Here is a 25,550-nt window from a genome sequence, read left to right as displayed (position 1 = left end):
TAATATAGTTATAATTTAATAAATTATTACATCAATTTTTATACAATTTAATAAATGTAATTACAATCGAATAATTAATTAAAAAACACAAATATTTTTTATTGAAATATCTAAAATATTATGTAATTCAAATTGAAGTTAAGATTATAAGAGTAGTTATAATTTAATATACAAATACTTTAGATATCTTGTTGGATAAAAAATCATATATCCTCTTTATTTCATTCTCTAATATTCCATCTAATTATCTATCCATCTATCCATCTATCTATCTATCTATGTATACATATATACATATATATATATATATATATCTTTCTCTCAAAGCCATTCACCCTTTGAAGAATCGTCCTCGCGTGGAATTAACTCAGAGTCTTGGCTAATTAGTATTATCTGCTTGTGGACCCTGAGGTTTACACAGCGAAACGTCCCAATTAAGGTAGCTCGATAGACAATAGGATCGTGTTTGTCGCAAAATTGCTCTACCAAGGATACGGTCGGACAGCTTGAATGACTTTCGTAAAGATGAACTGACTATTTTGTCGTACAAATATAAATCCCATACGTGTATTTTATCTACACGTCTCATATATGTATATAATATAAGTGTACGTGTTCTTTGTACAAGATTTCTCAATTAATGTTGTTGCAAAGTTTGAATATAAAGTTGAAAGAGTAAGAAATAAAAAAATGTGTTGTTGTATTTTATCGTCAAGAAAAGATAAAGAAGCTTGAACATGTGATCGTTATCATTCTGACGTATATACAATGAGAAAATTGAAATAGCAGACAAACAGAGATTAAATTCTATCCATTTTTACTTTTATTATTATTAATTGCAGATTAGTAAGATGATTCGTTGAAATGAATGAATATTTATTATCTGTTGGAAGAACAAAAATTTCATTAAAACGTTTATATGTACAACTGACAAAAGTAATTAACTGAGATTTACATTAAATCTTTAGATTAATTGATAACTTCCTTAGAATGGGGATGATTTAAAAAAAGTGAACGAAAATCCATGGTAACTGAAAGTAAGGAGTAATATTCAATTTGATAAGAGTATACTTTTTGTTAATACTTTATCATTAATACTAGTATTGCTAATACTACTATTTATGTTTCGTACTAATCAAGGATCATTTTGACCAAAAGATTGTTTATAAAATTTTAATCTGTATGCAAAATGAAATTTATTTTATTACTCAAAATTATTTTAAGTGAAATATATAGTTTTGTAATTATATCGTTTTACGATATTCACTACTACTACTACTACTATTAATGCTTAGTACTAATCAAGGTACTAGTACAAGCTACTGCAACTTACTACAAGATACTAATCACTTTTTTCAAAAGATTGTTTATAAAATTTTAATCTCTATGCAAAATGAAATTTATTTTATTACTCAAAATTATTTTAAGTGAAAAATATAGTTTTGTAATTATATCGTTTTACGATATTCACTACTACTACTACTACTATTGATGCTTAGTACTAATCAAGGTACTAGTACAAGCTACTACAACTTACTACAAAGTACTAATCACTTTTTTCAAAAGATTGTTTATAAAATTTTAATCTCTATGCAAAATGAAATTCATTTTATTCCTCAAAATTATTTTAAGTGAAAAATATAGTTTTGTAATTGTATCATTTTACAATGTTCCCATTACAAAAGAGACATTTATAGATTATCACACAGAAGATCTATTATACGTGTGTAGAAATAGCCATATTATTGTGTAAATATTTGTTCAACGTAATAGATAGTGAAATAGAAAGAGAATGTGTGTATTAGCGAGTTAATTAGAGATAAAAACGAAAAGAAAAAGAAAGAGAGAAAGAGAGAAAGAGAGAGAGAGAGAGAGAACAAATGTAAGAAATAAACGAAAAGACGAGAGAGTCAATAAGATTATATCTTATAGAGCAACGTATAGATAAGTTAGGTAGGAAAGGTGTATGTATGTTATGTGTGTTTTTGTGTGTATGTGTGTCCGTTAGTCGAGAATTTCTTTTTCAAGAAAACGGTTCTTCACGATTGAGTTTTACGAGGGAAGCAGCACGTCACGTGCAAGCGAGATGATGGTATCCGCGGTTACGTTCAGAGGAGCTGCTACCTGCGAACAGTCTCGTAAAAGTAAGAAAGAAGTGAGAAAAAAGATGTCGACAGGGGGTCGGCGAGGGGTGAGTGAGGGGTGAGTGAGGGGTGAGTTGGAACAGGAAAGGAATGAGAAGGAAAAAAAGGGTAGAGTTGCAAGTAAGAGGAAGGTTCTTTTTTTTTCTTTCTCTTAGGACTCTGACTGAGTAACGATAAGGGAAAGTAAAAATAGAGAAAAAGATAGAAAAAGAAGAAGAAAACGACTTATCTTTCGAAAAGAGTCGTTTCTGTTGCTTCGAAAATTTACTACACCTGCAAGAAAGAGTACACCTCTTTCCAACTACCAATCCTCTTTCCCACTTCCTTCCAGTGTGCCATTCATGGTTTTCCGTTTCTTTGCATCTCTCTAGTCGCGTAGTGGGATGCATCATTCACTTTCTTTCACGTTGCATCCTCGAGTTAGCTCGTTCAAGGTGCATTTGCTTTCGAAAGTCGAGTATATATATATATATATATACATATATATTTTTTTTTCTTCCTTTGGGAACAAAAAAATGCATAGGTGTGAAAGGTATATTCGATATGTCTCGTAGGATCTTTTCTCTCTTTTTTTTTTTCTTTACCCCATCTTGATTTTTATTTCACTTTTGTTTCCTTTTCCTTATCTTTTTTTTTTTTTTGTACTTTTCATTTTTTTCCTGGGGTAGATTTCTTTTTTTTTTAATGCACGTGTTATATATGCACAGTGTATGAATGTAATGTTTTTCTTTTACTTTCATTTTCTTTTCTTTTTTTTTTTTTGCAACCTCGTCGGCAATTATTATATTCGTCTTTCCACCTATATCTCTGGAATAAAATTTAATTAGCTAATTAGACAGCTTTACCTGGAAAGACTCGGTCGATTCTATTCTTTTCTTTTCATTTTTTCTTTTCATTTTTTCTTTCGGTGTCGTCGTCGTCGTCGTCGTCGTCGTTGTATTCATCAATTCGCTAATCACTCCTTTTCTTATTAGCAAATGAAAGAAGTTAGTTTTTAACAATTGACTGATTATTTTTCTTTAATATCTTTTTTTCTTCTTTTTCATTCCATTTATAAATACGCAACCATTCTTACGTTTGTCTATTTTCCTAGTGACTTTTTTTTTTAAATAAATTTCTAATAAACCTTATCGCGTACATTGCAGAACAAAACGAGAAACGAGGAAATACACAAAACAACCTAGCTCTTTCTCATTAAATTTACAATCGCATATTTATCTTGCAGAAAATCAAATGTTTTCTTTTTTTTTTTTTTTTTGTAGAAACAAATAACGGAGTAGAAAAAAGAACATTAGATAAAAAATGGAAGAACGACAGATGGAAAGAAATAGTTATAGATCTAAAAATACCATGGTTAAGTATCCTCATTCGATATTTTTCGTATATATATATATATATATATATGACATACTATTCAGTTTCGAACACACACACAGGTGGGTTGGTTTACCAACAGAAAATGCATTTTACCTATTCCTATTTCACCAAGTCGAAGTCCATTAAAAGTGTTTTTACGAGTTTCATCTCACAATAAATGGAAGTCAATTGCGAAAGCATCAGAGAAATACACTTCAACGTCATCGTAAAGTGCTGTCGCCGTTAATGGAGCCCCTACCAACGAGAAAGTACGTGATTGATGACGTAACTAATTAATATCGTGGTCTATTCGTATGTATGTGTGTGTCTGTCTGTGTATGTGTGTGTTGCTTGTAATTATCGTACCGATATCGAACCTAACGAAACATATATTACGATGTATTATATTTCGTATGCAACTCTCGTAATAAGAGAAGGATTTCTACGAATATTTTTCCATAATTTTCCTTTTTTTATTCTGCACGAACACACAAACACAAACACACACACAAACACACAAAGTAATTTAATAAAATTATCTTTCAGTAATTTGACATTGATTGCGTTTCTTTGTTAAGTGGTTTTCTTTTTTTTCTTCTAATTACAGGGATGAAAAAAGAAAAAAAAATAAGAAAAGAAATAATATTCAAGGATTAGTTTAATTGACAATGGCATTTGCAACCTTGTCATGGATATAATTTCAAAGCAGACCGATCTATTTTACTTTCTACCCCCTTTTTTTCTTTCTTAACACACACTTGTTCTCGTTCTCGTTCCCATTTTCTTTCTCTTTGCTCAATTCCCTCTTGGGGGTTATAGATTTTCTAGGTAAACGTAAAGAAGAATAAAAGGTTTTATCGATAAACCCAGTGAGTGAGAGAAAGTAAGAGAGAGAGAGAGAGAATCATAGCAAAGGAAATAAGCAAGAAAGGAGGATGTGCTAACAATTTCGTAGTACATTTACGAGATAATCGATAGTTACAGGAGAATAGAATAGGATCGTATAAGCCCCGATCGAGTTAATAATTTAATCTATGATTCATAGCTCAACCGTGGGATCCTAAATTAATGGAAACATTGCGTGGAAATAGGATATTTTGACAGATATCCGATTGTACGGCTAATTATCGTCATTTCGCTCATACCAAAATCAAAATTCGAACATAATCTGAAAGATATTAGAAAATTGTTCCATTATTTTTGATGAATAATGTCAATTGAAAAATTTAATTGATTTTATGTATTACAAATTCATCGGGTAACTTGGATTTTTTTTTTATCTATCTTGCAGAATTTTGTTGAGAAATATTCAAGCAAGGTTAGAAAGTAGCGTTTGCATTACAAGTTAGAAAAGTTAGTAAAAGTAGTTGGGGAAATATATGAATAATTGATCGAACGTTTTGTTTTTATTTAAGATTGGTATGTAAGATATACTTCGAAGATGAAAATATGTTATGGCAAGAAATTGAAACAATAAAGAATCTAGATCACGTTGACAGTGTCCAGTTTCATGTCATCCAGCACCTGTTGTTACAGAACACGGTGCATTCCCTGTTTGAAGTTACAAGACTAAACGTCTGTCATCCATGCAATGTATTCCGGTTACAGATAAACGGGTCAACGTTGTTCCAATATATATATATTTAACGTTATACCGAGTTTACTTCAACGTTGCTACATAGGAACATTTCCATTGAGCTTATAGGACGTTTTACGTGCATGGAAATTTATACGAGTGATAGAAACATAAAAATTCGAATGCATAAAAGAAAAGAAAAAAGAAGTTATAGTTATTCCGTACGTTAAACGTCATTGGCGTAGGAAATCGTATATGTATGTGTAAAATTTTAGAAACGTAACTCGTGTTTAATTTTATTTCATTTTATTTTATTTCATTTTATTTTATTTTATTTTATTTTATTTTAGTTTAGTTTTCTATCTACCACAGTTATTCGCTATTAGACTTTAAAAGGGTCGTTTATTCATTTTTATTATTCTATATTTTTTATTTTTCCTCAAATGACCATATTTTATTTATCTCAACGTAGGAGAGAAAAAAAAAGGAAGGTAAGAAAATAAGAATAATAAAAATGAAAAATTAATAAAAAAGAAAAAAAGTAAAAAAAAGTAAAAAAGTAAAAAAAAAAAACACTGGACAATAAAAAGTTTTCACACAAATTTATAGTCAATCGATAGGAATAACTTATCAACTCATTCCGGTCACGTTCAAGTTATTTGCCATTCATCGTAGAAGAATATACGCATTGCACTCGAAGTTACCGTTGAAAAGGGCAACACAGTGCAGCACCAGCAACAGACCACGCACCAACGTAAAACCTTTCGTGAAATATCGAGTTTCGGGGTTATCCGCGGAATGAACTCCATACGTTAAACTGGACGTTGAAATAAAAAAATAAAAAAAGAAACAAAAAAAAAAGAAATTTGAGCGAGCAAACGTTTTCCAACGTTTTTAGCAAATGTTACATAGGTCAATATAAATTCATCGTCGTACTTTTACTTGCTCTATGGACCAAAAAAAAAAAAAAGAGAAATAATTTAATGTTTCATATTCGTAGTACCCACCTACTCGTATTTTTACAGAAAAAAAAAACAAAAACAAAAATTGCAGCAAAATAAAATTAACAATAACTAGTCATTAATTATTTATAATTAATTAATTAATTAATTATTTATAATTAATTAATTAATTAATTATTTTTATTTAACTATACGTATGCTCTTACGTATATATATATATATATATATACAAAAAAAAATATATTTTAGTATTTTAGTATTTTTCTCTTTTCAATTAAAAAGAAATAGCAAATTTTGTATTCGTACGAAAATATGAAATTTAATTTTTTTATTCGTTCAAATAATAATTAAAAAAAAAAAAAAAGGAAAAGAAAATATACTCCTTCTCTCTTTCTGTTTTAAAAGGGAAGCAAAAAGAAAAAAGAAATATATGTAAGAAAAAAATAAAAATAAAAATGGGAAGGAAGGAATGAAAAAAAATATTGAATTCGTCTCGACGTAATTTTGTGAGGAGATAAAGAGAGATAGAGAGAGATAGAGAGAGTGAGAGAGAGAGAGCACACACCTCTTCTCGGTTTTCCTTTCATTTTTACATAGTCAAACAGGGAAAGATACGACGTAGCGGATTTTATGGCAAACGAAGGAGGAGTCTGGGAAGTCTTTAAGCACGTCTCGCTCTAATTACGCGATGCTGAGACGCGTATCTGTATAAGTGTATGTGTATATGTGTACTGCACATATACCTGCGTTCACTTGCATGCGTTCACACGTTGCGTATATATACCATATATATAATATATATACATATAAATATTCGTGTGTAATACGCGGAAACGCGTGGGCGTGAAAGAGAACGAGCTTCAAGAGAGCCCCAAAAGGGTTGGATGGGGTTAGAAGATGGAAGGTGGAGAGAGTGGGTGGCTGGTTGTTCGCGGCATTGCATCGTCGCGGTGTAGACGAGTAAAGTTCTCTCTCTCTCTCTCTCTCTCTCTCTCTCTCTCTCTCTCTCTCTCTCTATCTCTCTCTCTCTCTTTCTCATACTCTCTTATTCTACTATACACATGTATATTCATCATCCATATACCATTCTCGTATGAAGAAGAGGTGATAGTAGTAGTAGTAGTAGTACGAGTCGCACGGAAGCAAGAGATTTGGCTGGGCTTTGAGTACAATCACTTTCAGAAGTTTATATCAGTCGTATCATTTTACACGATTTTATCTCACACATTTATACGCATTGCACACATGTACATGTACATGAAAATGATTGATTATTAATTAATAATAACGAATAATCATGTTGATATCTAAATAATTGTATACAGTTTCAAAATTATCACGATTGACCGAGATTTCGTTTCAATCAACTTTCACCCCCCCCCCCACTATCCTCCTGTAACCTGCCCCCCCTCCCTCCCTCCCTCCCTCCCTCCCTCATCTATCCCCCCTTCTATCTATTTCTTGCTATCGATAGAGTTAACATTTTTAATTACTATCTCACCGTTAATTACACCGTTGGCTCGTTTTCAAACGTTATTTGTTCAACAAACTTGCAATAAAGTTTCATTCATAGGGTCATCCATGTCCAGTGCGAGGTTTTGCTCATTTAAATGCGAAATAATATGCACGACATCGAATACCTTTTAATCGATGAAGTAACATTTTATCGTAATTAAAATCTACTGTTCTTTATCCTGGAGAAACATTGAAATTACTTTTTTTTTTTCTTTTCTCTTTTTTTTCTTTCTTTCTTTCTATCTCCTTCTCAAAAGTAGTAGACGACAATGAATTATTCAAACGACTCGAATGCGTTAGTTAGAAAAATTGAAATGAAAATGAAATTTGTGTGCAATACTCAAAAAAAAAAAAATAAAATAAAATAAAATAAAGTGATTAGAATGTTATAATGAAAATGTACATTTAGTTAATAATATAATAATTTATCTTATTATTGGATCGGCAGGAAAATAATTTCGGGTTTTCTAGTGTGAAAAATTACTTTCTTGCCAACCCAATAATATTATATATTTATATATTAAATATTGTTTTATATTATTATTTATTATTATATATTATTTTATAATATAATAATATATATATTTACTTACTATCAAAATTACTTTCTTACCAACTCAATATTATTATTATTATTAGGATTTTGTTCTATTAACCCTTACTTTTTACAGCTTAAAGAAAAGCTATTTCGTTAATTTTAGAAATAATTATTAATTTTGTTTAACATAATAACAAAAAAAAGAAAGAAACGAACGATATTTATTATATTTTTCTTCATTGCTTCTTTTTATATATATATATATATATATATATATATTTTTTTTTAAATAATTTTTATCAGTCAAAATGTCAGTGCATATAGAAATGCTTGTTATTTTATTTTTCTAGTCGTATCTGTCATTAACCATATTTTATTTTTTTTTTTTAATTTTTTTTTCTTGGTTCGTTCATTTCATCCTTTCCTTCCTTCTTTCCTTCCTTCCTTCCTTCCTTTCTCTTTTACTTTCTATTTCTCCCCCATTTTACTCATAGAGATGAACGCGAGACATTGTAGTTGCCAAGCCATCGGCACTCATGGCACCGACGTGGATGTAAGTGCGCATCCACTTGTCTGGAAGCACTCAGGTGTGCGCTCATTAGACGCCGGGGTCAATGAGGCGACCGATCTGCGCCGCGCCCTTCGTTCCTTTCTCCCTCGAAAGGGTCCTCCTCTAAGGGAGAAAAAAAAGGGAACTCTATTCGTGAAGTGAAAATTCGTCTTTGACATTTCGTACATTTTTTTTTTCTTTTATTATTTTATTTTTTTCCTCCTTTTTTCTCTTGTTTTTGTTTAGCCCCATTGTTTGACTGCGAAATTGATCGAAATTTCTTTTTTTTTTTTTTTTATATCTCAACGTTGACATATTTCTTTTTTTCTTTTTGTTTAATACAAACTTATGGGAGAATTAGAAAATTAAAAAAAAATAAAATAAAAATTATTCGTTTCTGTATAAATTAAACAAGATTTTATTTTATAGCTTAAGATTAAAATTATCAAATACATCGAACTATAATGTATATATATATATATTAATTATAATAATATAAAATATCTTTTATATAAATTTTGTATGCACAAAGATAAAAGTTAAGAGAAAGAATTAATAAAATATGTCTTTTTTTTTTTAATATTGCAGTTTACCTTTGCTAAATAATAAAATATTAATCTATTATACGTTATGAAAGAAATATAATGTGAAAAACGTTTTCTCAATGGAAGAACCGATAATTAACTTCACCTGCGGCATTTAATATATATATTTACCATTTTTACTTTTTTTATTTTTTACCAAAGATCAAAGTGAAAAAATTCAATCACGATATAGAAATTAATTTATCAAGCTACTTACTACTTACTCATTTTTAATAAAGATATCTTATTTCTTTCGTTAAAATACTGAACCTTTATTGGGTAGTTAACACGATATTTCTTTTTATATTTTATATTTTTCAAAGATCAATAATCTCTTCCTTACGCAGAAAAGAAAGAAAGAAAAGAAACGAGAAAGATAGATAGATAGATAGGTAGATAGATAGATAGATAGATAGAAAGATGAAAGAACCCAACATCCTTGTACGTGTATCACGGTTTTGATCGTACCGTCTTTGATACCATAAAATGAAACTTTTTTCACGAAACACGAAGACGACGACGACGACGACGACGACGACGAGGACGAAGATGCCGATTGAATCCAATTTGCAAATTGCAAAAGTTTCCAAAACTACTCGCTAAAAGAAGTGATGGTGGTGGTAGTGGTGTTGTTGAGTTGGGTAAAATAGTAGTGGAAGAAAAAGTAAAAGAAAATGTGTAACAGGGACAAATTTTGACGTCATCTACGTCAAATCGCGAGACTTCATCTTACCCCCTCCCCCCTCTCCCTCCCCCCCCCCACACACACACGTACGTACGCACACTTTCTGTCAGTTAGGAATCGATGAAAAATAAGAGAACAAAAATGAAGAATAGAAAAGGGGATGATATAAAAGTGATCGGTCTAACCGATAACGAGTGCCACGTTCGTTGGTTGGTTAGTTGGTGGGTTGATGGGTTGGTGGGTGCACCTCTTCTCTGTCGCGAATCGTGCACGGCTGATTCCAATGAAAAAGAACCTTTGTATTAACGTTTTTTTTCTCTCTCTTACTACCTCTACCAATCACCCACCCCCACCATCCCCGTTCTTCCGTCCCTTTCGCTTTTTTTACTGGGTAGACTCATAATTGCTAGCACAGACCGCGACCTTTTCTTCTTTCTCATTTTTCCTACCACATTTTATCGATTTCGAACAGTAAAAATACGTACGCTAACAGGAATATATATATTATTTTTTTTTTCTGGATTAAAATAAAAATAATATTTTTAAGAGGGAAAGTGAAAAGGAAACGAATGAAAGTGGTTGAAATGAAAAAGAAAAGAAAAAAAAAAGAGAAGGTAAAAAAGGAAGGGCTAGGTTGAGAGGGTTTGAGAAATGTATTAGTGCAACGTTAACGATGAAAAAAGAAGAATCATTTTGTTTCGACCTCTTTCTCCCTTCCTATTTCTTCTCTCACCCTTTGAACTATTGCAGACCGAGAGACAAAAAAAAAAAAGGAGAATTGAACTTTTTTTTATATATTAATAATAAAATGATATTCGTGACGAGTTGATAGAAAATTTTGAATAATAATTATACAAAAGGATTATGATTCTTAAGAAGTGAATTACTTTGAAGTTGATTTCAAAGTTGATTGATGGTTGCAGTAATGCAGATACCACATGGTATCGTCATTAGTACTGTGAAGTTAAAAGAAAAATTTTGTTAACATGGAAAAAGGTAAACGAAGAATGAGATAAAATTTATTTATAAAATTTGTTTCTATTTTCGAATAATAATAAAATATATATATATACATAAATGATTGATGAAATGATGAAACATTTATTTATCGATGATAGAAAATCCTTAAAAACGAATGAAAAGGTATGATTAATGATACTTCTTCAGTGTCAAAGTTATTTTTAAAATGCAATTCAAAGTTCAATATAAACGGAATATAGGCCTTCATGGTGTTTCTTTGAAATTCTTCAGATTTTTCGTTTCTGAAAGGTTAAAGGAATAAGGTATGTACATACCTTAGAATATACCTAATACCCCTATTCTAACACGTGCGTGAGTACGTATGTTCGTGTGTGTGTGTGTGTGTACAATGGTGCATTGGAATTCTTGATTTTCAAAGAGAAATTGCTAAAGGTGTACGAATCGTTCGTCTATGTCTAAAACACTCTTCGTAAGGCCACTTCGTTTCTCTCTGTCTCTTGGTCTGTCTTTATATACATATATATATCTCTCTCTCTCTCTTTCTCTCTCCCTCTTTCTCTTTCTTTCTTTCACTTTGCTTCCTCTCACGTGACATTTGTATCGAGAAAGCCTGCAATTCTCGAAACACTTTGTGTTGCGTTCTTGAATACAGGGCATGCTTGTCACAGCATGGAAACTGCACAACGCAAAGTCTTGTTACGATTACTATTACATTGTGTCATTGTAGTTGTAAACTCTCAAATTGGTTTGTCCCCACTCTAAGAATGAAATTTACAAACTTTTGATCATTTATATTCAATATGTGATGTTAATTTTATTTCGTTCAAAGTTATATGTGTAATCTTAAAACTTATGAGACAAAAAATATAACAAAGAAATAATATTATTAAAGGATAGAAAAGAAAGATTGGACAGAACCCTTCTAATATACTTTATTTCACGGGTTTTTATCTAGAAATTAGTTATACCCCTTTAGAGAGGGAAGGGCTTAAATGGGACTTATTGACCAATAGCAGGAGGGTCCGCCCATCAGGGTCTCTCGAAGGAAAATCTTATGGTTTTGGAAAGGGTTGTTAAGTGGGGATTAACCTAAGAAATGTTCTCTATGTGGAATGTTCTTTCTTTTTGTGTTACCTTCATGTTTACATAGTATTGTATAACACTTCAAAGGTGGGACCCGACACTGTAAAAAGGTTTTTCTTCGCACCATATGTTTCTTTGATCATTGAGATAATTTGGGATTTTATGGTCCTTTAGAATTTCTTAATCTTTAAGTAAACAATAGCTTATACATGCTGCCAATCGTATTTTATGATATTCTATTTCATAGGCTTATCACAGGATCTGTTTCACAGAAATTGAATATTATGAAAAATAAGAAAAATATAAAGTTTATTGTCTACAAAGGATTTGGTATTGGATAATAATTGTTAATAATATAAATATATGCATTTAATATATAATATATATATTTTGTTATATATTATATACTAGGATGCTTGCTAGATAAAAAAACTATCTTATGTACTAAGTTGAAAAATATTACATAAAATATTGTGTTATTATATGTCTATATATTGTGTAATAAGTGTTATTTGTTATATTTCATACAATGTTAGAGAAGTAATTGTATTATTTGATTAAATAACAATTATTTAGATTTTATTTAGAAAGAAATTTTCCATACTTATAAGTGTGAATATGTTTTAAATTAAAATATTGATTATTATGTTGTAATAGAAGTAGTAAAATGAAGTGAATTTTAATTAAATGCATAAATGTATTTATTATATGGTCGAATTTTTGTGACAATGTAAAAGGTCATTTACATCTTTTTTTTTTCCCTTTTTCTATCTCTTTATCATTGTTTTTTATTATCGCAAATATTCCGTTTATGTGTATTATATTTGGTGCATTTAATTATGAATGTTCAACGATGCGCAATGAAAGTAGGAACGGTCGTTATTCGAATCATTCGTGCACCGAAAGAATTTGCATTCGCCTGATCGCGCAAGAAAGCATTTTCGTTTAATCGAACGTATTAAATCTTCAGAGATATCGATGCTTTACCAACTATATATATATATATATATTTCTGCGCTGAACACGTATTTCTCATTTAACAATAGATTATTAAAAAATTCATTGCACGGGTGGGTGGTGCATCATTTCATTGCGTCTGATGTTAAACTTCTATGAGACACTCGTTTTTGTCATATTTTTTTCCTTGTAAATCGATTGCACCGAAGTTTTATTCATTGATGATGATCTGTAGATCTGTAGATCATTATAATAAAAAAAATCAAAAAATCAGAAATCTGTCTTATCGACATTTAATTAAAAAAAAAAATAATACAAGTATAATCGATAATAAAACAACGAATTCAATGTAATTCATTTTCATTTTTCTTATATATAAAATATAATACTTATTTTTGTTATAAAATTATGATTTGTGAACGCATAATTTTCTCGACAAAAAGCATATGAAATATCAAACTAAAAACCAAATGGTTCCTTTTTTTATTATATATATATATATATATATTTTTTTTTTTTCAATTAACCTTTACACGTAAAATTGTTACCTCTTTCAACCCTCTTTGCTAAAAGGGTCGATGTAATTTATTTTTATAATCGAATAGTTTCGATAAACAATTAAATCAAAAATATTTGTAAAACTCGTCGTTATTTCATTTGTATATAAATAAAAAATAAAAAAAAAAAATAAAAAAAAAGACGAAGTAAAAAACAATACGGTAGCTTGATTTATCACAGAACCATTTATATATTTATTGTCGATTTTTTATTTACTCTAAATAAAATACCAATCTTTCGAAATGTATTCTACCGAAAAAATGAGTTATCGTAACGGGTACATACGATACATTTTTTTTTCAATAAAAAAGAGAGAGAAAGAGAGAGAGAGACCGAAGAGATTTTATCAAAGATATGTTTGACCATTTACAAATTGTCGAGTAGCCAATTCGTATAAATCTTTCAGGAGTGTATAGACAGGTAGGAATTTCAATCAACTATTCAAATTCAACGTTACATTAGTTTCTTACGTATTTCCATTCGCGTGATTACTCTTTACGTGAATCTAAATAGCAACAACCTTGGTCTGCATATGATGTGTACAATAAAATGAACACGAATGTAGTTCTGTTTAAACTAACTTTATGCAGAAACTCACTCACTCCCCATTCCTATCTTTTTATATTTACAGATTCAACAAAAATGTAGAAAGATTATTATCAACGTATAATAATTGATTTTTTATTTATTAAAAAAAGGATCAAATAATTTTCTAAATTACACACATACGTATTTACTTACTTTAATTTATAGAAATATATTTCTTCATAATTATATATAGTGATATAAAAGTAATATATTTTTTTTTGTTTCGAAATATTTAAAAAGGATTACAATTAAATATTAAATATAAATTTTATATATAATATTGAAATATTTTATATTTTTTATTTAATATATATATATATTTAATATTATAATATTATTATTTAATATATTGTGTACACTATTTAATATATAATATAATATATATTTAATATTATAATATTATTATTTAATATTGTATACTATTTAATATATAATATTATATATTTTTTATTATATAATATTATATAATATTATATAGTTTTTAATGCATGATAATATATAATATATAATATATATATATATATATATATATATATTTTTTTTTTTAATGGCAATAATATAATTCTATATAATATTAAAAAGTAAAATAACAAACACTATCTAACAAATTTATTTTTTTACAATAATTAACTTATACAATTTCATTGAATTAATTTACTTTAAAATGGTGTTAAATAACTGATAAACTGATTTGTTTTTTTTTTCTTTTTTTTTTTTGGATAAATTCTAACTTAGACCACTTTTATAATTATGGGCATATATTTATATTCATAGTATTATTTTTCTTTCCCCCTATTTCTCTCTCTCTCTCTCCCGTTGATTCATTCACAAACTCAGTGAACAACTCTTCAAGTTGAATCATAGAACAACGCCTTCTTGTGCTTGAGTTACTCAGCAAAGGAGATACTGCGTAGATGGAAAAGCTTTAGTATTAGTAGATAGATAGTAGGGAGAAGTTAGTGGTGTAAAGTATAAGAAGGAAAGGGTATAGTAACTGTATATATGTATGTGTGTATGTGGTGTAATAGTGGTATTAGTTCAAAAGTTAGGCATCTCTTCTCTTTGGTAAGCCCCACGGGCCGTGCCGAAGATCAAAAGATTACAATATACCGATATCATCGTGAAAGGAGAAGAGTGGTGAGAGTTGAATGAGTGAAGCAAGGAATTGAAGGGGTTGGAGGGGAGGGAGGATAGTCGAAAGGAGGGTAGGTAAGGGTGCAAAACTCTTCAAAGGTAAGACCTTAGGCGCGTAATAAAGGTAGCCCTACCGATATCATACTACCTAAACTGTCCTAAACTAATATTTTTTTTCTCTCTCTCTCTCTAACAGTTTCTAAGATATTTTTTATCGATTTCCTTTATTTTTGTTTCTTTTTTTTTTTCTTTCAACGATAAAAAGTAATATCAAAAATAAAATGAACAAAATTCACGTATTTTTACGATTGAATATTTGTATCGATATTCGATAATCGTTACACTTTGGCCAACGATTTTTTTTCTTATTTTTTTATTATCGATTTTTGTTTTCTTTTTTTGTGTGTGTTGTTTTTTTCTTTTTATGCTAAAGAAGTCTCATTATTTTTTCAAGAAATAGAATAAGAAGAAGAAGATAAAAAAATAGGAGAGTAATCTTGTAATTTATTCGTTATCGGAACTCGCGTTTCTCGTTGGTTTAATCTTCTTACGACGGTAAGAACATTAAGAACAGCTGCAATTGTTCGCGGAGAGTACGAAATTGGTTATAAATAAGTATGGTCTGTGCGGTACTTGGAAATCTCATCGGGCTGGAATTATCGATTTTTTTTTCTTTTTTTTTTTTTGTTTCTTTTTTTTGGGGGGGGGGGTTGTATTTTATTTCTATTTTCTCCGTTATCGTTGATTCTCATTTTCGCGTATAAATCTTGTACGTAGTAATCTCGTTTACAGATGGATTAAAAGTATATTTTTCTTCTTTTCAAATTGTTATTTGTTTGTGTTTTTTTAACAAGTGTAAAAGAATTAAGACATATCGCGTGATCATATTTTAATATTACTTGTGTATCATCTAACATCATTTCATTAGTCAAGCTCGTATCGCTGTAGTAGATAAGAAGATACCACCACCTTGTTCGATTAATTTCTAGTCTAGGATAACTCTGATAGCGTATTTTGAGAACAAGGTGTAAATCTTCAAGCAAACTACGTAGTCGACAGATATCGGAGTACGTTGATGATGCATCCGACGTATCAAGAAACTTTAAACTATACTTGTCAAACTCGAAAAACAATTATATTTAACAATACTTCTAAGTGAAACATTTGATAATACGAATTAATAACAAAATCAAAATCTACATATGTGTGTGTGTGTGTGTGTGTGTGTGTGTGTGTGTGTGTATGTGAGTGTTGTTGCCTAATTGAAATAATACAATAATAAACAAATACCATTGAAATATCAATCGTGATAAAATATTCAAATGAATTTTACAGAAATCTAGTAATCACGTTCTCTGATGTCATGAAACTAACATATTACGTGAGGATACACAAAGTTATTTAGAAACGTGTAAACTATTTCATGCTGTTAATGTAACTTTGTCGGATAACGTCGACATCTCGTTTCTAAATTAATACCGTTGTCAGTAATAGTAATAGCGTCACAGTTTCCTCGTGATAGAGGCGTTTAATTAACATATGCTGTATAACCTTCGTTGAAAGAGAACAACGCGTTTCAAATATGAAACATGAATACACTACATACATATATATATATATATATATATATATATATATATATATATATATATATATATATATATATATATTACATGGATATGTATGTATGTCATGTTACGGGCAATGTATATATTTTTGGGCATTGTATAGAATACCTTGAAGCACAATTTATAAAATATATACACATATATATAGAACGATTCTATGAAACATTGAAAAGCTTGATATTAATTATAAATCGGTCTATCAAATCGTAATACTCGAGGACAAATTACTTTCGTGGTACTCTATTCTATCATAACTTGTACGATGATAACATATGTACGTACACGCATTGTATTTAAAATTCATCTATATGTGTTTTACCTATTCTTGTATATAGTATAAATCGTTCGATCGTGTGAATGACATGGGGTAAATCGAAAACGTACATATAGAAAGTACCGTGTGTACGTTGTAAAGAGTTTTCCCGATATATCCCCCCCTACCTCCTTCCCTCTTCCTCCTCTTGGTTTTCCTGCTGCTACTACTACTACTACTACTAGATCGATATTTTATTTCCAAGAGTAAAAAAGAACAGTACATTTTTGTTCAGGTGAAATTTGTTTGTATTATTATTTCCTTTTCTTGACTATTTTCATCGCTACGTTACATTCCGATAGATTTTCTATCGATGAAGTTTCGTGATATTGAAAAATAAATGACCATTCGTGAAATCTCTACTACTACAACTACTACTACTATTACTACTATATAAGAAGAATAAAAAGAAAAAAAAAGTAATGAATGAGTTTAATACATAAGATACTTCACGACAAATTAAAGGTTGAACAATCTTTTGAAGATACTTCAAAGTATATAATAATAATAATAATAATAATAATATCTCTTGAGAAACTTTCAAGATTTTCTTCGATTCTACTTATCACGATATCATAAAGTATATCATCCAAAATACTATTTTCTAATAACATCGATATCGTTAATGAACGATCTTATCTTTCACATTTTATATAGTACCATTACAAACTTATTAAATTCGATTTTCATTTATTGACAATTATAGAACTAGCAAATAAAAGAACGAACAAACGAAGGAAGATAGAAATAGGGAAAGAAAATGAGAAGGATAAAGAAGTAGGGGAATATGAGAAAATGAGAATCAACCGCTGGGGATGACAGTCGAGGGCTGACTTTGAACGTGAACCAGCAGAGAAATAGGGGAATTTGGTGGCCGGTCGCAATCTCAACGAAGACAAACCTTCGTTTGCTGCATTAAAACTTCGACTCGTTTCCACCCTCTTCCCAAATCCTTCTCTTTCTATCCCTCATCCCTTGTACAACCACCACCAACCTACCTACCAACCTACCTACCTACCTACCTACCGTTCGTTCGTTATTAATCTTCCGTGCAAAAGTTGGCAACGCCTGGATATTAATCATGACCGGGCATCGCGGTAATTCCGTGGGACCTACTAATCACAGGGCAAGACCAATTAATTCGTGGCGTTATAGAGCGGTTACGTGCCCCCATACGACAGTATTTGTGTGTGGGTGTGTTTGTTAGAGAGAGAGAGAGAGGGTGAAATTGGACCTGGGAAAAGGAACGATCGGAGTGTGACTACGTATACCTAACACCCAACATTTTATTTCTCTCTTTTTCTCTTCTTGCACTCTCTCTCTCTCTCTCTCTCTCTCTCTCTGTGTGTTTTTTGTTTTATTTTTTATCCTCTGATCTTCAAAATGTTCCATTAACTCGACTTTAGTACGCTTAATTCCATGAATAATTAAATACTTAAAGGGATTTTTATTCTATTTGTAATTTTCGAAGATCTGCTTTTAATTTTCAGTGTATTTTATGTTTCAACACTTTCGTTTTTCGTCTAATTTTATTCAAGTACTTATTTAACTATTGGGTGTTAAGGTGTTAAAGGATGTGATAGTATAATTGGAGTAGATAATATTTGAATATAATAGGTACCAACGATCTATTCATAATTAACGTCAATATTATAAGATAATACAATCGTGAAACTTGGGTACTTGGGTGTTGCTATGTTACACTTAAGTATCTTCATAATAAACTCTGTTATTCTTAAAATGTTCTAGTAATATATACTTCTTGTAAGCCAGTCTTTAAGAGAACCTTCCTATATTTCATAAATTACTATCACAACTTAGAACAAGTTATGTTCCTAATAAATCCAGTAAGATTTCTGTAATTTTTGTAGATTACAAATATACACATTAAATAGTAAACTACATTTTCTTAAACGTGTTTAACTTTAAAAGGATTTCAAATATCAAAAATATTGCTAACAATTTAACAATAAAAAATAAATAATTCAGAATAAATACAAATTTAGAATATAGATCATCGATTTCTTTAAGATAAAAATATTCTTAGAATGTTGTTGTCGAACAGACTTGAGAAATAAAAGGACCAGGAAGAAATTAGTTACGGTATTACAAAATGGAACCTTCTAACTAGGGAACAACTTCAATAGAATTCCAGAAACGTTCAGAACAAGAACAGAAGAGAAGAGAAGCGAAGACAAGACAAGAGAAGAACTTCTTCTTTCTCTTTCTGATTCTCTCTCTCTCTTTGCCTAAGAGTAGTGTCGTCGATTTCGAAGTGGAACGAGAGGACACAGAGATCTTGAAACTGGTAAGAAAGATGGGGATGAGTGGGTGAGATGGGTGGTGATGGTGGTGAGTAGTAAAAGGGAGTTGGAAAAGGGATACGTGTCTCTTCTTCAGGCTCCATTAGTTGGAAATCTGCTGCGGTTCGTGGAAAGCATCCGGACTGGATGGGACTTCTGTGTCCAAAGGGCAAAACGTCGGTCAGAGAAGAGTTGGAGGAGGACGGGGAGGGGATGGGGGGGGGGAGAACGAAAGAGTAGTCGTCGTGGAGGTGACGGTAGAGAAGATGGGGGTTGGTATACGCGTTAAGAGAAATAGAGAAGAAGATAGAAAGACGAAGAGAAAGGTACGAGAGAGAAAGATAGTCGTCGACCAATAAGCAGCTAGAAACTTGGCTCACTTCCAGACAGGAAGTAATACCGGCTTTTCTAAAAGTTGCAGAGTTCGCTCTCCTCTCCCCTCCCCTCCCCTTTCCCTCCCCCATCCCCCTCGAACCCCCACCCTCTTACCTCTTACTTCGTCCTATTCACCGCATTTGCTTCACTTGCTAGCTCACTCATTCGTTCATTCGCTCATTCGTTCATTCGGTTGCTTTTCTCGCTACCTGTTCGCATCTTCGCTTCGTAAGCTCACCTAAAACTGGGATGGGGGTGACAGTGAGGGTAAGAGTAAGGGTGAGGGTGAGAAGGAGATGGACTCGTGGACGATGGCTAACGAGCACGATTGTTTGGGGATGCTGATAATTACGTTACCTTACTTAACTCTTCTTAGTCTCTTATCTACATCTTTAGTTTCTCTTATCATCTATTCTTCTTCATCTGTCTTTAATTTCTCTTTTTCTTTTCTTCCCCTTCTCTCGTAACAGTTTTTATTCAACTTCTTATTCTTCTTAATCTTGAACTTCATTACGTCGTTTATCTTAAAACTTTGATAAAAACAAACATCGAACTACGAAGTTGTGAATGTAGTTTCTAACAAGCTTTTTTTTAAAAAAAAAAAAAAAGTGCAATAACGCAAGATACCATTTTATTAAATAAATGAGAATGAGTGAATAATAAATAGACAATATATCTAATTTTTGTAATTATGCATTTATCTGGCATTTTATCAAAATCCAATTTTTTATTTATATTATCTACATTTTTTCAATTACACTCAAATGAGAGATACTTGTTAATGAAAAAAAAAAAAAAGAAAAAAATGAGAAACATATACTGAATCATAATTTGTAATCAAATTGAAATTGAGATAATTGTGTTAAGTTAATAAATTCAATGAAACATAATATTAAAATAAATGAAAAAAACAAGTTAGTAAAAATATGATATGTAGAATGATAAAATAAGATGAAAGAAAAGTAATATAACTTGCACTTATGTTAAATATACAATATAGTATAGTAAAGATGAAAACAACGCTCGTTATGAGTGCATCTGCTCGTGAAACTCGTCCTTTCTATTGGCATTAGACTAACATCACTTATGTTAGACCTCGCACCGACAAAACTTTGCAATACTCTTGCATATCGTTGTCGCGAATATGAAAGTAGTATGCAATCCTTTCATGAACATTCCCATGCATATATATATATATATACACACACACACACACACACACACATAAACAGATATTACACAAACTAAGAGAGTAGGATTTTACATGGACTCATAGAAATAGGATGCAAACGAGAATGCTTGTTAGCGAAACTGCTCTCATACGAATCGTTCTCGTTGGTATTCTCTTTCTCTTTCTTTTTCATTGTATGTGTGTGTGTATGTATGTATGTATGTATGTGTGTGGTGGAGGAAAAGAAATAGGAAGAGAAAGAGAAAGAGAGAGGAAGAGAGACGAGGTCGATGCATAGCATGAAGGATGTTTACTCATTACAGGTAAACACAATCCATCATTCCCTTTTCCAACCCTTAACCTCCCACCACCCCCTCCTGCAACATAGTCCTTCAGAAGCATCCTTCGTCGAATTGCAAAGATCCACGTGAACGAAGGCTCTTAACACAGTTCGTTCTCATGCATATTATTCTCAAATTAATATCTCGTTTTTTTTTTCCTTCGCAATTCTTATTTCATTAACTTTTTATTTGTTTGTTTAATTTTGTTTAATTTTTTTTTATTTGTAATTTAGTCTTTATAATACGTATAGCATATGTGAACGATATTAGATGATTATTTATAGTACAATAATTGTATTGTATTTTTTTTATTTATTTTATTTAAGAATAATTGAATGCAATGTGTTTATAGAAAATAATTGAAATATACGTAAAAGTAAAATTAGCAGTAATTATTTTCGTGAGTATTCTTAGCTAATGGTTATTGTAAGCATGCTTTTAGATAGTAAAGTTTGTAACGCAATATTCACTAACAAGAAATACTCACGAGAATAATTTTTAATAGTTTTACTTTTATAGATAAAAGTTTGCATTAGTATTTAATACGATAATAACATGTTTTGTTTGTTAATGATATTTGTTAAAAAAAAAAAAAAAAGTTTGTCATAGTAAGAAAATGATGTTTGATTTTAAACGAACAGATATACTATTTTGGGTTTTGTTTTTTTTTTTTGGTTTCTTCTTTTGAAATATCTTTGCATTTGATTTTAAATGGTGAATGATACATTTTGAGAGGAATAAAAAGATTTACAAAAAGTTATTCGATTAACGTGAATGGGTAAACATTGATATACCATCGTCGTGAATTTCCTCTACGGTGGCAAAATTATTGAAATAATAGAAATATATTTCACTCGAGTGAGAAAATACAGTTTCGTTATCGATATCATATCCCCCACAAGTAACAATGATTGAAAGCAATGGAGAAAAAAAAGAAAGTGGTATGATCAATGGAACATTATTTTCTTGTGTGGCTTGAAAATTTTGTTAAACGATTATCAATGCTTTAACCCCCTGCCCATAGTTCAAAGCATCACTGAAATCCCATTAAATCGTTTCGCTAACTGCAAGAAAAGATGATGGAAAATTATCAAATGTTCCCTGTTTTTCTTTTTTCGTTTTTTTTTTTTTTTATCACCAATCGATGCACTAGGGTATTATTACGTTTTTTCCAACAAAATCAATTGACGATAATAAAATGAGAACATTTGTTCAACAAATTAATAATTATTGACAACAATATTATGTAAAATTGTTTATTAATAATAAAAAAAAAAATTTTATAACAACGCGATTTAATTATTAAATGTAACAGAGATGTATTTCAAATTGATAGAGAAAAGAAAAATATATATGTTGATTATAATGAAAAAAAAACACACACACAAACATAAAACGTATGGATATGCAAAAACGCCATTATACGATAGTGAATTTAAACGTCTAAATAAAAAATATTAATTATAATGCAAATTTCAATGAAATACATATAACAAAATATTATCTACAATTTATTTACGAAAAAAAAAAAAAAGAAAAGTAATATTTCAAGTATAATCAAATATTAAAAGAATAATATTTCAATAGAACTGTGATTATCAAACGATCATCATGGATTATTAACGATGTGTTAATGTAAAAAAAAAATCAATTGAATAATTGAATTTGTTAATTACTTTACTTATCACATAGATGAATGTCGTATTTAGATGTTCGTATAAATAATTCGAAAAAGCCGATTACCGATTATCACGGAAACTAAAGCAACACATTTTGCACACGCTCTATTCGCGTGTGGAAAATCACAAAAGTTGTATGTTCTAGTTTTGTTTACACGTTTCTAGGAGTGGGCGTTATATATATATATATATATATAATAGTAAAGGAACACATAGTTGTATAGAGAAGGTTACCACGTTAGTAGAACTTTCCGTGCGAGGTGAGAAACACTTTATCATGGACATCCTCCGTTAGTAGAACACTATACATATATATAGATATATATATCCAAAAGTCTGCAGAACGGTTTGGCCCATTACTGAATCTTTACGACGCTTCTTCGTGGAAACCTTGCACTAGCAAAGTATTGTATTTTTGCCCTTCTCTTTTAATTGAAACATTAATCTTCCTTTCCTTTCGTCCTTTCTTTCTCATTTCCCCAAACTCTCGTTGGTTGTATACACGCGGATACGATACACCTAATAAACATCCTTTTCCTTTACAACCCTTTCAATTTCTTTTTTATTTTTATTTTTTTATTTTATTTTCAATCCTATTCATTAAAATGGTAAATTAAATTTATCATTCATAAGAATTTTCTAAATTTATTGTGAATTTTAAACAAGTAGTATACATTTTTGTCAATTAAATACAACCATTATGTGAATTTATGATGAAGATTTCTGATACGTACAGGTGTATTATAGAACTATATAATAGTTTATATCTGAACCAATCAATGAATCATAGTATTTTAATAATGTTAACCTAGTTATCTGTTACTTAAATTAGAAATAATCAAATCAAATGTTAAATTGATAATCTTTAGATTTTTATCTTTGATTATATTAGAATTCGTATCATTTCGATTTTCGATAATTTCATTAAAAAAAAAAAAAAGAAAAAAAAAACCTAATAATATTTCTACGAAAAGACGATATGTCGAATCGTGTCATGGATTATAACATAATCGATTAGTAAGAAGGAAGACCGATCGTGGTTTATCTTCTGAATAAAAAAAAAAAAAAGTGCAAACTTTGCACTGCAAGATTAAAAGTTTACATTATTTCTCTCGTAAAGAGAATGAATTATATTTCAGTATATGAGAAACATGATTTTTTAAATAAATATAACAAATATCATTTTGATCTTATTTCTTATTTGTTGTTGTTGTTGTTGTTGAATTTTCCTCGTTGATTTAACACACAAAACATTTGAGAATGAAAAAAATATTATTGGATTGTTCGTAAAGTAATTATTTTCATTTATCTTTTGTAAAAATGAAGATAATTTTCATGTGGAGATTAAACCTAGGCCTTTAAAGTTGACTTAAACAATTAAAATTTGATAAATTTAAGATCTCATTGATCTTACGTGTTGATATTTTTTGATTTGCATCAACTAATGTCTTTATTGTGTCAATAAAAAATGAAATTACTCTGCGAACAATTCAATATTACTTCGATTGTTAAATATGTTAAGAAATGATCATTCAACAATTTCTTTCGATTTTTATCAAAATCCTCCTTTTTCTCACAATTTTCAATAAATATCAAATGTAACGTGATACGTATCGATAATTTTATCGATCGTCGTAAGTAAATCTTTCAAATGGAAACATATTGTATAGGAATAAGAATCAAATTTCACTCATGAAATATTGACAACAGAAAGAATATATAAGAATAAGAATAAAAATAAGTATTGGAATAAGAAGAAGAAGAAGAAGAAGAAGAAGAAGAAGAAGAAGAAAAAGAAGAAGAAGATTATTCGAAACGTTATTTGAGTCGATTAAAATGAAAAGTATTCGGAAAGATATTATATTTGAAATTTTATTCAATCGGATGAACGAAATTATTATACTATATCGAATAGAAATCGAGAAAGATATTATTATGAGCTTGGCTAAGACGAAGATATGAAAATATCACGATATTTTCAGATAATCGGTATATTTACATGCACACACACACACACACACACACATACATACATATATGAATATCTCATATCTCTTATCTCATAAATGTTGAACGTGAAATATCATGGCAGATGAATAAAGTGGAAAGTTGCTTTAAGCCGGTAAACGGTTCGATCGTTTTCCTCTACTCGTTTAAACGTTCAACATCGATATCCTCTTTTCCGACGACAAAAGAGAGTCCTATTGCCATGAGGGTGGTGGGCTGATAGAAATGAGGGGTAAGAGTAAGGGAAACTGACGGTGACGAAGCCCGAAGAAGTATGAGAACACCGTAAAAAGAAAAAGAGAGAATGAGAGAGAGAAAATCAAGCTAGGATATCGAATGAGAAACGCGCGACTACTTTCTCCTTAACTTTAAAGTTAGAACATACTAACTTCTTTTTCACTCACTGGAAAGTAACTCTCTGTAAGTTTTAAAGAATGATTTGCATAGGAGGTGTAAAGAGAGAGAGAGAGAGGGAGAGAGGGAGAGGGAGAGAACAATTTTCCTTTTTTCTTTTTTTATCGA

General features: G+C 30.1%; 1 protein-coding gene across 1 annotated transcript in view; it reads left to right on the top strand.

Moving 5' to 3' along the window:
* Pgant9 (polypeptide N-acetylgalactosaminyltransferase 9) overlaps positions 1–25,550 on the top strand; it is a 211,527-nt gene that overhangs the window by 160,615 nt on the left and 25,362 nt on the right. The window lies entirely within an intron of this gene.

The sequence above is a fragment of the Polistes dominula genome, unplaced genomic scaffold, assembly GCF_049000335.1.
Source record: "Polistes dominula isolate Pdom_NZ unplaced genomic scaffold, Pdom_raw_medaka contig_79, whole genome shotgun sequence".
NCBI classification, from domain to species: domain Eukaryota; kingdom Metazoa; phylum Arthropoda; class Insecta; order Hymenoptera; family Vespidae; genus Polistes; species Polistes dominula.
This window is presented reverse-complemented; position numbering and strand designations above follow the sequence as displayed.